Genomic DNA, 12,209 nt, shown 5'->3' on the forward strand with positions numbered 1-12,209 from the left:
AAGTCTATCTATGGACAGCTAAATAGTCACAAAACAATGGTCTGAAAGGGAGAACAATGGTCTGAAAGGAGGAAAGAGTAAATGCAAAAATGAATTAAAAAATTCCATTAATACAACAAAAGCAACATACAAAAATATGCAACAATGAAAAGCAAATAGAAAAACATGACTTTTTATATTAATTAAAAGAAAATATACAATATAATGTATTATATACAAAATAATAAAATTCATAACAATTCGCCTTACTACTATGAAAAGTGTATGAAGGCATTGTAGCATACATATATAGGTATGTGGAAGTTCCAACTAGTGAGGAGTCAGATTTCTTTTTGTTATCATGCAGAATGGCACAGCAGACACTATTCTTCCTATCAGTGGCAATGGAAACCTGCCAAAAAAGAAGCTCAGTAGATGCAGGGGCGTAGCCAGGGGGGCAGGCGGGGGTGGTAGGGAACTAGGTGGTAGGGAAGTAGGGGGCGCCGCAGAGCAGCTGATCGGTGCTGATCGGCGCCCTGTATGTCGGACGCCTGCAGCAGCGATAAGCTTTAGGAAGAGCCAGGAGTTCATGCAGCGACATGAGGTCAGATGACTCAGGTCAGGTGACTGGACTGGTCCACTCTCGGGATGTCACCGACCCTAGTCAGAAAGAACGCTGCTGCTGCTTGCGCTGCATGACCTCCTCGGCTCCTCCGGTAAGTCACGTCAGGCAGAGCGGAGAGTGGTAGCGGTAGGCTACCGCTTGCCACTTTGTTTACAGTGTGGCGCTATTTAAAGGGGGGGGGAATGTGACGCTATTTACAAGGCGGGAGTGTGGCGCTATTTACAGCAGGGGGCAGTGTGGCGTTAACTACAAGGGGGGCTGTGTGTGGCACTATCTACAGGGAGCAGTATGTGGCCTCTTTAATTTATTTTCTTTTAATTTATTTCTATGTTAACTCCCTTAACTATATCGCTTGTAAAATGTAGAAATGCTTATATGCTCGAGTTACATTAAAAAAATTGTGAAAAAAATTATACCTCATTGATTGGTAGAGAAAGCAAACATGGCGAGGGGGAAGGAGATGTCGGGAAATAAGTTGGGGGGCGCCAATTTGAATCTTTGCCCCAGGTGCAGGAGAACCTAGCTACGCCTCTAAATAGATGTATAAGTAATCTACAAAGAACTTTTAAAACCCACTGATTACAGGAGAAGAGCGCCATCCCATCACATAGAGGTAAACCTAGTAAATGTTTCGTGGACTTCTTTTTAAATATCAAGACCTCCTTACTTTTGGTTTACACAAATATGGATGACGGAATTTAGGTATTTAAATAGTGATCAAAATTAAATCGTAGTGAGATCAAGATGCCAAAGACAAAAAGAGAAGGGGGCAGATAAAATAGAAAATACAGGGAAAGGTGTTTAACACCTATCCGCACGAGGAAGTAACTGTACGGTCCTTTGCAGCTGATTTCGGCAAATTAACCCCTTAAATTCGGCGATCGCCGAATTTTAGGGGTTTCTAGCATATCGGCAGACCCCGGTCCGAAATCGCGGGGTTTGCCGATAGTTAGCATGGCAAACGGAAGACAAACAATGGCTTCTGTGTCTGCCATGGACGGAAGCCCATCAGGACCAACCTTCGGCTGGTCCTGATAGGCTTCCTGTCAGAGTAACAGGAAGTCACTGTGTCGTTCCCAATGCACACTGTCGGCGACAAGGTGTGCATCGGGAACTTGGAGATCAGCTGTCCCCGACAGCTGACACTCCAGTGTTGCCGATCAGCGGCTCATCGCCGCTGATTTCGGCAATTAACCCGTTACATGCGGGGCTCGATTGCGATCTCCGCATGTAGGGGGTTTGTAGCACATCAGCAGCCCCCATGCAATCGTGGGGGCTGCTGATGCTTGTGATGGCATCCGGAGGCCAGGCAACGGCCTCCGGGAATGCCATGTATGGAAGCCTATGAGGATCAGCCTCTGGCTGGCCCTCGTAGACTAACTGTCAGAATGACTGTGACCTGTGACGTCACACTGACAGTTGGAATACGTTACACTACCTAGGTAGTGTAATGTATTCTAGCAGTGATCAAAGCTGCAGGTCAAAAAAAGAAAGTGTAAAAAGTAAAAAAAAAGTTAATAAAAATGTTTTATAAAAGTGTAAAAATAAAAGGTTTTGTTTTCCTATAATAAGTCATTTATTATAGGGAAAAAATGAAAACGTTAAAAAAAGTGCACATATTTGGTATCACCGTGTTCGTAAAGACCCAATCTATGAAACTCAAATGTTAATTTTTACGCACGGTGAACGCTGCAAACAAAATAAACGGAAAACTGTGAGCATCGCTATTTTTTGGTCACCACCCCTCCCAAGATATAAAATAAAAAGTGATCAAAAAGTCGCATTTGCCCCAAAATGGTACCAATAAAAACTACAACCCGTCCCGCAAAAAACAAGACCTCCCACAGCTTTTTTGACGAAAAAATAAAAAAGTTACGGCTCAGAATAGCGTGTCTCAGAAAATAAATTATTTTAAAGAAACGTAATTTTATTGTGCAAACGCTGCAAAACTTCAAAAAAACTATACACATATGGTATCGGCGTAATCGTACCGACCGTCAGAATAAACGTAATTTATTGCGTACGGTGAGCGCTGTAAGAAATAAAGAATTTAAAGCGCCAAAATCGCTGTTTTTTGGTCACCTTAGCTCTAAAAAAGATCCTGAGGGGTCAAAATGCTCACTATAAACCTAGAAAAATTCCTTGAGGGAGTAGATTCCAAAATAGGGTCACTTTTGGGGGGTTTCCACTGTTTTGGTCCCTCCGCGGCGTTGCAAACCCGACATGGCACTGAAAACCAATCCAGCAAAATCCGCGCTCCAAAATCCAAAAGGCGCTCCTTCCCTCCTGAGCCTTTCTGTTGGTCCAAACATCAGTTTTGACCACATATTGGGTATTGCCGTAATCGGGAGAAATTGCTTTACAAATGTTGGGGTGCTTTTTCTCCTTTATTCCTTGTAAAAATGAAAAAAATCAATGTTTTCACAGAAAAATAGGTGATTTTCATCTTCACAGACTAATTCCACCAAATTCTGCAAAAAAACTGAGGGGTCAAAATGCTAACTATACCCCTAGAAAAATGCCTTGAGGGGTGTAGTTTCCAAAATGGGGTCACATTTTGGGAGTTTCGACTGTTTAGGTACAACAAGACCTCTTCAAACCTGACATAGTGCCTAAAATATATTCCTACAAAAAGGAGGCCCCAAAATCCACTAGGTGCTCCTTTGCTTCTGAGGCCTGTGTTTCAGTACATTAGGACACTAGGGCCAATGTTGGATATTTCTAAAATCTGCAGAATCTGGGCAATAAATATTGAGTTGCGTTTCTCTGGTAAAACCTTCTGTGTTACAGATTTTTTTTTATTACAAATGAATTTCGGCAAAAAAAATGAAATTTGTAAATTTCACCTCTACTTTGCCTTAATTCCTGTGAAACGCCTAAAGGGTTCAAATACTTTCTGAATGTGGTTTTGAATACCTTGAGGGGTGCAGTTTTGAAAATGGGTTGATTTATGGGGAGTTTCTAATATAGAAGGCCCTCAAAGCCACTTCAGAACTGAACTGGTCCCTGAAAAAATGGCCTTTTGAAATTTTCTTGAAAATATGAGAAATTGCTGCTAAAGTTCTAAGCCTCATAACGTCCTAGAAAAATAAAAGTACATGAAAAAAATGATGCAAACATATAGTAGACATATGGGGGATGTTAACTAGTAACTATTTTGTGTGGTATTACAATTTGTTTTACAAGTAAATACATTTAAATTTAGAAAAATGCTAATTTTTGCACTTTTTTGCTAAAATTTTACGTTTTTCACAAATAAATATTGAATTTATCGACCAAAGTTTTTGACTAACATAAAGTAAAATATGTCACGAGAAAACTATCTCAGAATCGCTTGGATAGGTAAAAGAGTTATTACCACATAAAGTGACACATGTCAGATTTGAAAAAATCATCTGTGTCCACAAGGCCAAAACAGGCTGTGTCCTAAAGGGGTTAAAGACTAATAGAGGGGGAGGGGTAGAGATCTGAAGACTTGGAAACAGGAAGGATGTGGAACTATGAGGAACCATGAAGTAGTGAGGATTCACTTCAGAGGGATCCCAGAATGGAGGGCACATTGTAAGTGTAGAATGCACACAACCAGAGAGATTGCAAAATGTGTTGGAATTCTTAAATCTAATCCAGTGCCAACAGGTGTAAGGCTGGGTTCACACGACCTATTTTCAGACGTAAACAAGGCGTATTATGCCTCGTTTTACGTCTGAAAATACGGCTACAATACGTCGGCAAACATCTGGCATTCATTTGAATGGGTTTGCCGACGTACTGTGCCAACGACCTGTCAATTACGCGTCGTCGTTTGACAGCTGTCAAACGACGACGCGTAAAATGACTGCCTCGGCAAAGAAGTGCAGGACACTTCTTTGCAACATAATTTGAGCCGTTCTTCATTGAAGTCAATGAAGAGCAGCTCAAGATTACGGGTGTCAAAGATGCCTCGCATAATGCGAGGAGGAGCTTTTACGTCTGAAACGACGCAGCTGTTTTCTCCTGAAAACAGTCTGTCTTTTCAGACGTAAAAGGAAGCTAGCGTGTGCACATACCCTTAATGTAATGAGTAGAAGCCTTGGGAGTGTGTGGGCTCTTAACTCCTGCATGCACTGGAGCAAGAATAATCCAGAGATGGAGGATTGTGGTTTTTCATTGTCTATGGATTTTGGTTGCTGATCTTGTCTTTTGAGTTCAAAATACTAACTCTTCTATGCAAAAACGATTACATAATTTCTTAAGGACAGAAAGGTAACATGAGCAACATTTTCAGACTAACTCCCGTATTAGGATGGCAATCATAAAACACTCCTATCAGGGGCGTAACTAGGAAAGACTGGGCCGCATAGCAAACTTTTGACTTTTGACCTCCCCTGGGTGTCACACAACCCCCCCTTGTAGATAGTGCCTTTTTTTTCAGCCCCCCTGTAGGTAACGCCATACAGCCCCCCCTGTAGGTAACGCCATACAGCCCCCCTATAGATAACGCTATACAGCCCCTCCTGTAGGTAACGCTATACAGCCCCTCCTGTAGGCAACACCATACAGAGCCCCCTGTAGGTAACGCCATACCGCCGCCCTGTAGGTAACGCCATACAGCACCCCCTGCAGGTAACGCCATACAGCCCCCCTGTAGGTAACGCTATACAGCCCCCCTGTAGGTAACGCTATACAGCCCCCCTGTAGGTAACGCCATACAGCTCCCCCTGTAGGTAACGCTATACAGCTCCCCTGTAGGTAACGCTACACAGCCCCCCTGTAGGTAACGCTATACAGCCCTCAAAAAAATCAGACCTATAGTGTGTCCTACAAAAGACATATATCCCCTATCCACAGGATAGGGGATACATGTGCCATCGCTGGCAGCGATAAGGAGAACGGGGGACCGAAAGTCCCCTGAAGTTCTCCATGACTAACCTCTGACTTCCGCCATCTGCGCAGTTCAATAAAAATGAAAGGAGCGCTGGTCACGCATGTCGGAAGTCCGAGGTTTGTGATGGAGAACTTCAGGGTAATTTCGGTCCCCTGTTCTCCCTATCGCTGCCAGCGATCACACATGTATCTCCTATCCTGTGGATAGGGGATACATGTCTTTTATAGGAACAAGCCCTTTAATGGCAGAGCGGGGAGATACCTCCCCGCTCTGCCATAGTGTTTAGTAGCGTCGCGCTGTAGTAGCCATAGCGGCAGCTAGCGGAGCCTCCGGCCATGGTGGGGGCCCGTGCCGGCGGGCGACAAGGGCCCCCTCATGCCGCGGACAGCGGTAGTTACGCCACTATCTCCTATTTTTAACCATTTAAAAAAATCCTAATTTCAATTACATCAAGGTTATATGATGCATCACCTGCCCAAAAAACTTCAGTTCACATCCCAGTTAGGCTGAATTCACACAGAGTTTTTTGCAGGCAGAAAATTCTGCCTCCAAATTCCGTTTGGAATTTTGAGGCAGATTTTCATCTGCCTGCACGACATTTGCCGCGTTTTTCGCTTGCGCCCACTGAGTGCCACGGGCAAAATCGCAGCGAAATACGCTTTCTCTGCCTCCCATTGATGTCAATGGGAGGTTAGAGGCATAAGCGCCCGAAGAGAGGGCATGTCGCTTCTTTTTCGGCCCTGTTCACACAGAGTTTTTTTGACGCGGAAACCGCATTGGAAAACGCGCCAAAAAACATCCGAAAATGCCTCCCATTGATTTCAATGGGAGGCGGATGCGTTTCTTTACCACGAGCGGTAATAAACGCTCGCAGTAAAAAGTAGCGACATGCCCTATCTTCGGGTGTTTACGCCTCTGACCTCCCATTGACATCAGTGGGAGGCCGAGAAAGTGTATTTCGCTGTGTTTTTCCCCATGGCACTCAATGGGCGCGAGCGAAAAAGCCACGAATAACGCCGCAAAAAAACACGGCAAACGGCGTGCAGGCAGATGAAAATCTGCCTCAAAATTCCAAACAGAATTTGGAGGCAGAATTTTCTGCCTGAAAAAAAACCCTGTGTGAACTCAGCCTTACCGCGAGCGGTAAAAAAAACGCATCCGCCTCCCATTGAAATCAATAGGAGGCATTTTCGGCCGTTTTTGGCGCTTTTTCCGACGCACATCAAAAAACGTGTAAAAAAACACTGTGTGAACAGGGCCTTAGAGTGCAGGCACCTCACAGATTCTGATGCGTTTTATTTTTTTTCCTTCTAGCTTTCAACGTTCCTGCGATATCGGGCCGTTAATTCTGGTGTCTGATATGCATATGAGGCCTTTGACTGTCAAGTGGGTGGAAAACAAGTGTTACCCTCCCATTTGATAGTCAAAGCCCTTATTTGCATATCGGGCACCAATATTAACGGCACCGATATCTCAGCAACGGTGAGGGCTAGAAGAAAAAAATAACAACTAGCAGAATCTGTGAGGCGCCTGCAATCTAACTGACATGTCAGCTGCAGTTTTTATGGCATGTGACAGGTTTTCTTTAGGTATACTCTATTTAGTCTTTAGTTACAATTGTAGTTATTATAATCAACATAATTTTTCTCAAGAATCTGATTAATATAACTCAGCTACACTTCTACTCTACCAAGAGATACAAGCCTGTTTATTTGCATTAGTGAAGTTCCTTTTTTTCCCATGTTGTTTTTAGGTCCAACATTCTGTGCAGATTCATTCTGTAATATATCTTTATAGCAGTCGGAGCTTTGTTTTTTTCTGATACACTGCTCCAAATCCCGTAAATTGAGATACAATACCTGTTGCATGCAACGGACACTAGGGAGAACACAGAGGTTTACAGCATACTGTTTTATTATTGTGTTCACTGATTAAACAGTAATCTCCTAAACTTCCCCTAGTGGTGACTGTAGGTAGACAGAATTTTAACATTTAAGTAAATTGCGATGCCGTGGTTTTGGAGCTCTATATTAGAAACGTGGAGCTCAGACAGCAATAGGCACAGAATTTTCAAACCCATAGAGATTAATGTTACTCATAATGTTTTATGCCTTTGAATATAACTTAATTAATTATTAATAATAAATAATAAATTAATAATATGAAGGCCTGTTTCAATATAAATCAATTCTAATCACCCGAATACCCCATTAACCCCCTTTTAACATGTAACACCAGTGTGCTTTGTAACAAGGTGAGCTGTAGCTGTAGTCCAGTATAAACATTCTATTAATAATTGATTTGTTATATGCTTTTGTAAACATTAGGCTAAGTTCACACCTCTGTGAATTCCGTTTTTTTTGTTCCGTCATAGGAGCAGATAAACAGAATTTAAGCAGTGATGGATCGGTCTTAGACTGACACCAATGGCCCCAGTGACTTATAATAAACTTATATTACAGTCGGTTGGGATCCGTCATGGTGTCCGTCATTTTGACAGGAAAAATAGTGCTGTATGCTGTGTTATTCTTCAAGTCATATATGAAAGAATCTGCTGTGACGAAGATGTGAAAAGAACCTTGTACTGTAAATAGCTATCACTGAATGAAGTGGGTAAGTTAGTATCCACTTGAATGAAAATCCTATCACTGAAGCAAAAGTGGAAAATAAAATATAACTTTTAATAATATTCTGAATAAAAGAGTGGCACTGAATTAAAAATTGTGATTGATGCCAAGTCTATGTTATTTGAAACCCTGCCTGTCTTTTGTGATAAGTAAAAGGAGACAGAGGTAGCTGAACCGATATTTAATGGCACAGCATGGGTTAATGCAAGTCTTCAGAAGGTCGCTACCGGTATAGATAGAGAGCTAATCAGTATAAAACTGACATACAATATCAAATTACTGCTGTACAGAGCAGTTAACATAGACTGTAACACAATGTAGCAGGGAGTGTGTACTCTATCTCCCATACTGTGCCATGTAAATATCAATAAATATCCCTAAATGTCATTTGTTATCTATCTTAGCCTCTGTTCACATTGGAAATTTTGCCAATTGATGTTTTTGATAGCAACTTATTCAAAAACGTATTCAAAAATACCAGAATCCAGATGGAAATTTGATGGACCCCATTATAAACCAATGGATTCATCAGGATTTATTTGAATCCATTTTAAAATGGATCGGTCATCCCACTCATGGTCAGTCAATAATAGAAGCCATAGCCGTAATCTGAATAGAACCTTAAACTTCAAGTGTAACTGTCATTTAAATGCTTTAATTTACCTCTTAGTGGATTAGGTGCGCTTTCTGCAATTGTGTTTTAAGGGGTCTGGAATGGAGCATTACTAAGGAGGAGAAATAGTACTAATACATGTTTAACAGACAGTTAATTTGGGATGAGCTCCTTTCTAGGAAAACACCACAATACTGTGTTTTTTTTTATATATAGTCCTGAAGTGACAGTTAAATTTTTAATTTATGTTTACATTTATTTTTATCACTGTAGACTTGTTCTATATGAATAGTTTGAATGAGAACCAGTGTTAGGGTATAGTACACCTGACTATGTCTTTCTAGTATGAAAGACAGATAAATGTGGTTACTATATTATAACCTATTAATCATCTCTGAAAAATATAGAGGACATTGGATGTGTCATTTATCAAACAGATATAATATTATGATTGTAAACCAAAATTAGAACTTTTCTCTTTACATTTTTCTTTATTAAGAATTTGGTGTCACACTGTATACATACATTTCAAAATCATCAGATACAGTCAAGCCAGTACTATACCTAAATGGAGGACACCAAACAGTTCCCTAGAAAGTTCATGGTAGATGGCCCATCACAATGATGTGCGGACACTGTCGGGAACCGAGCCTCAGGCCCAAAATAAGCATGGCGGTAACGGTGGACCCGCTAAATATACAACAAAACCTATAACTAGGAGTCTGACACACGAAAAATGGGTTAAAAAATATGAAAGTTTATTGAATCAATTAAAAATAAACACATATGTAAAATTTGTAGAGATGTGAACCACAAGAAACAATGGACAGCCAGAAGACATGTCTCATAGAGTAACACTGTGCGAACAGGCAAAGCACACCTGTGTTAAATAACAATCATAATGGTGTACAAACAGCCAACCATGGGTCACTTAAGAGGTACTGGGAGACAAATGCAAAAAAGGTATATAAATATTGGTAATTAGTCTACACAGTATGTCTAGTATGTCTATACAGCGAGTGACCGAAAATGGAGATATGTCTTAGTAAACTGTGCAAAATGTGCACATGTCTCTTACCCATGACAGGATGCAAGTGACTGGCGTCCACCCCGACGCGCGTTTCGGCCCGGAAGCCTTCGTCTGGGGGTGGTGTCATAGCTCACTCTCCAGCCTTTTAAATGGTCCCCCACAAATCCATCAAGAGAAACAGCTTGAACAGAACAGGTGAGTTTGAAGGTGGAATCAGCTGTGTGCACGGAATCGCGGGCCGGCACAACAACATCCGGGTCACGAGACCGGAAGCAGAAGGTGCAAAGAACACATGTTCCGCATCCGGACCTGAACCAGGACACCGAGCGCCGAGCCGCGGCCCCGCACGGCCGCACAGCACAGAGGAAAGTACACACTAAAACAACACCAACGCACACAATTGCCAACCGGGGCGCGATGCGCCCGGGTGGAAAAAGGTGCAGAGCTGCTGCAAAGGTATGTCACTACCTATCACAATAAATGGGGGGAAATGCGCAAGTGTTTGTCCAAGCATTGGTCCGTTTTACAAACGGATGGCATTTTAGCCGAAATTCTGCCCACCAAACCGGCAGTGGCATCAAGGAGAGCCAGGAATCTTCGGGACACACTTGTTCAAAGCTATCATCGACCACAAATGGCTAAACCTATCTTTGGTGCGACAAAACCACGATGGGGCTGCCGCCCATGTGGTCGATGTATAGCTTGTCCAAATATTGCCAGTGGTGATGACTTTGTAGACTCAAAGGGCGAGACAACATATAAGATTACCTGGCCCATTGATTGTAACACGAAGGGGGTAATCTATTATGCATGCTGTCCTTGCCCAAAAATTTACATTGGTCTTACCACTAGGGAACTTAAAATAAGAACTAGAGAACATGTTAACAGCATTGAGGCAGCGAGGGGCACGGCCCTTGACAACATTGATCTTTTGAAAACCCTGCCACGACATTTCCTTCTTCACCATAATTGTGCATTTAAAGAGCTTAAAATTAAAGGCATTGATCACGTAGAGCTTGATTTGAGAGGAGGCTCTCTTATGCAAAAATTACTACGAGTAGAATCTAAGTGGATTTGGAAACTCAAAACAATTCAACCAATGGGCTTGAATGAAACCCTGGGGTTTGCAGCGTTCCTGTAGGGGTGTTAGGATCTCTCATGGTGTTGTTGCTTTTAATCAATGTGTTTTGTGTACAGCAATAGCCATTTTTTAACGTTTTTTAACATATGTTTGTTTTTCAGTTCTTCTAGTTTGCCACTTCTGTATGGTGTATTTGCTGTAATCTAACATCCGATTGATCTCCAGAGCCTGTGACAACTTCTTCCCCCTTACCATCTCAATGACATGTCCACTAGCGGTTATAGAGTGTACCATACATCTTGAACAGTGTGATATTGTATTTCGATGTAGTGTGTTTGGCATGGACCTATATATGTTCTGTTGTTGCTTTCAATACAACACTTTATTACCTGACGACGAAACACATAAACATACACCTACTGTTTAGTTGATACATAATGTGCACGTCACTTTTTTAATAGTCATCTGCATTCATGCATTAACATATTGATCCATTATTTATGCTTTTATGCATCCATTACTCACACCCATTTATATATTGATTCACCATTTACGGTTTTACGTATTTATTATTCAATTTCTAATACATATATAAAATATAATACTTTTTTATTCACGCATATTATTCACCCTCTTCACTTTCACCCAATTAGTTTACATACACTCACAGACATTATTTATGTTCACACTGATTCTTTTGTCACTCTCAGCTTAGGGGTTTCTTTGCTTCACTTGCACGGTACCTGTGATCATTGTGGTCGCCTTAATTTATTTATTTATATTTTTTATCTTTTCACTTTTGTTGTTTTTCCATTTTCTCCACTGGCACCAGCATATCATTACAACACATGTTTTCTTTATTGTTTATTCCATTATACTTTTGTTTTGTAGTTTACAACACATATATACATTTACTTCTTTTTGCAATTAATATGGATCATGTTTAATAAAGGTTTTCTATGTTCGACGTATTCATACATGTATGTGCATTGCATTTTGGTTGGTGGATATATGTGTATATGTATTATCAATTGTATTTATATATTTTTAGGGCCATTTTGCTCATATAGTTACTTAAACATGCTGACTACATTCATTGGCAGTTTGAATCATGTGTAGAGTTTATAGATTCGACACCTGTATATATATGTATCTATATTTGCACAGTGTCTTCATAAATCATGTATTGGTGTAATTTTAACATGTTTGTACAAATCCTTCATATATCTCTACTTATTTATTTGTTTTTAAACATACACGTATTAATTCATTTGTATATACAATATATATCACTTCTATTAAATATGTTTGTAGATTGCTTTGTATATGTTTGGTTGTCGTGTTTTTACACGGTCATAAAGTGACCAAGTGTTGTGCATATATATATACA

Source organism: Rhinoderma darwinii, chromosome 4 (genome assembly GCF_050947455.1).
Source record: "Rhinoderma darwinii isolate aRhiDar2 chromosome 4, aRhiDar2.hap1, whole genome shotgun sequence".
In the NCBI taxonomy this organism is placed as follows: domain Eukaryota; kingdom Metazoa; phylum Chordata; class Amphibia; order Anura; family Rhinodermatidae; genus Rhinoderma; species Rhinoderma darwinii.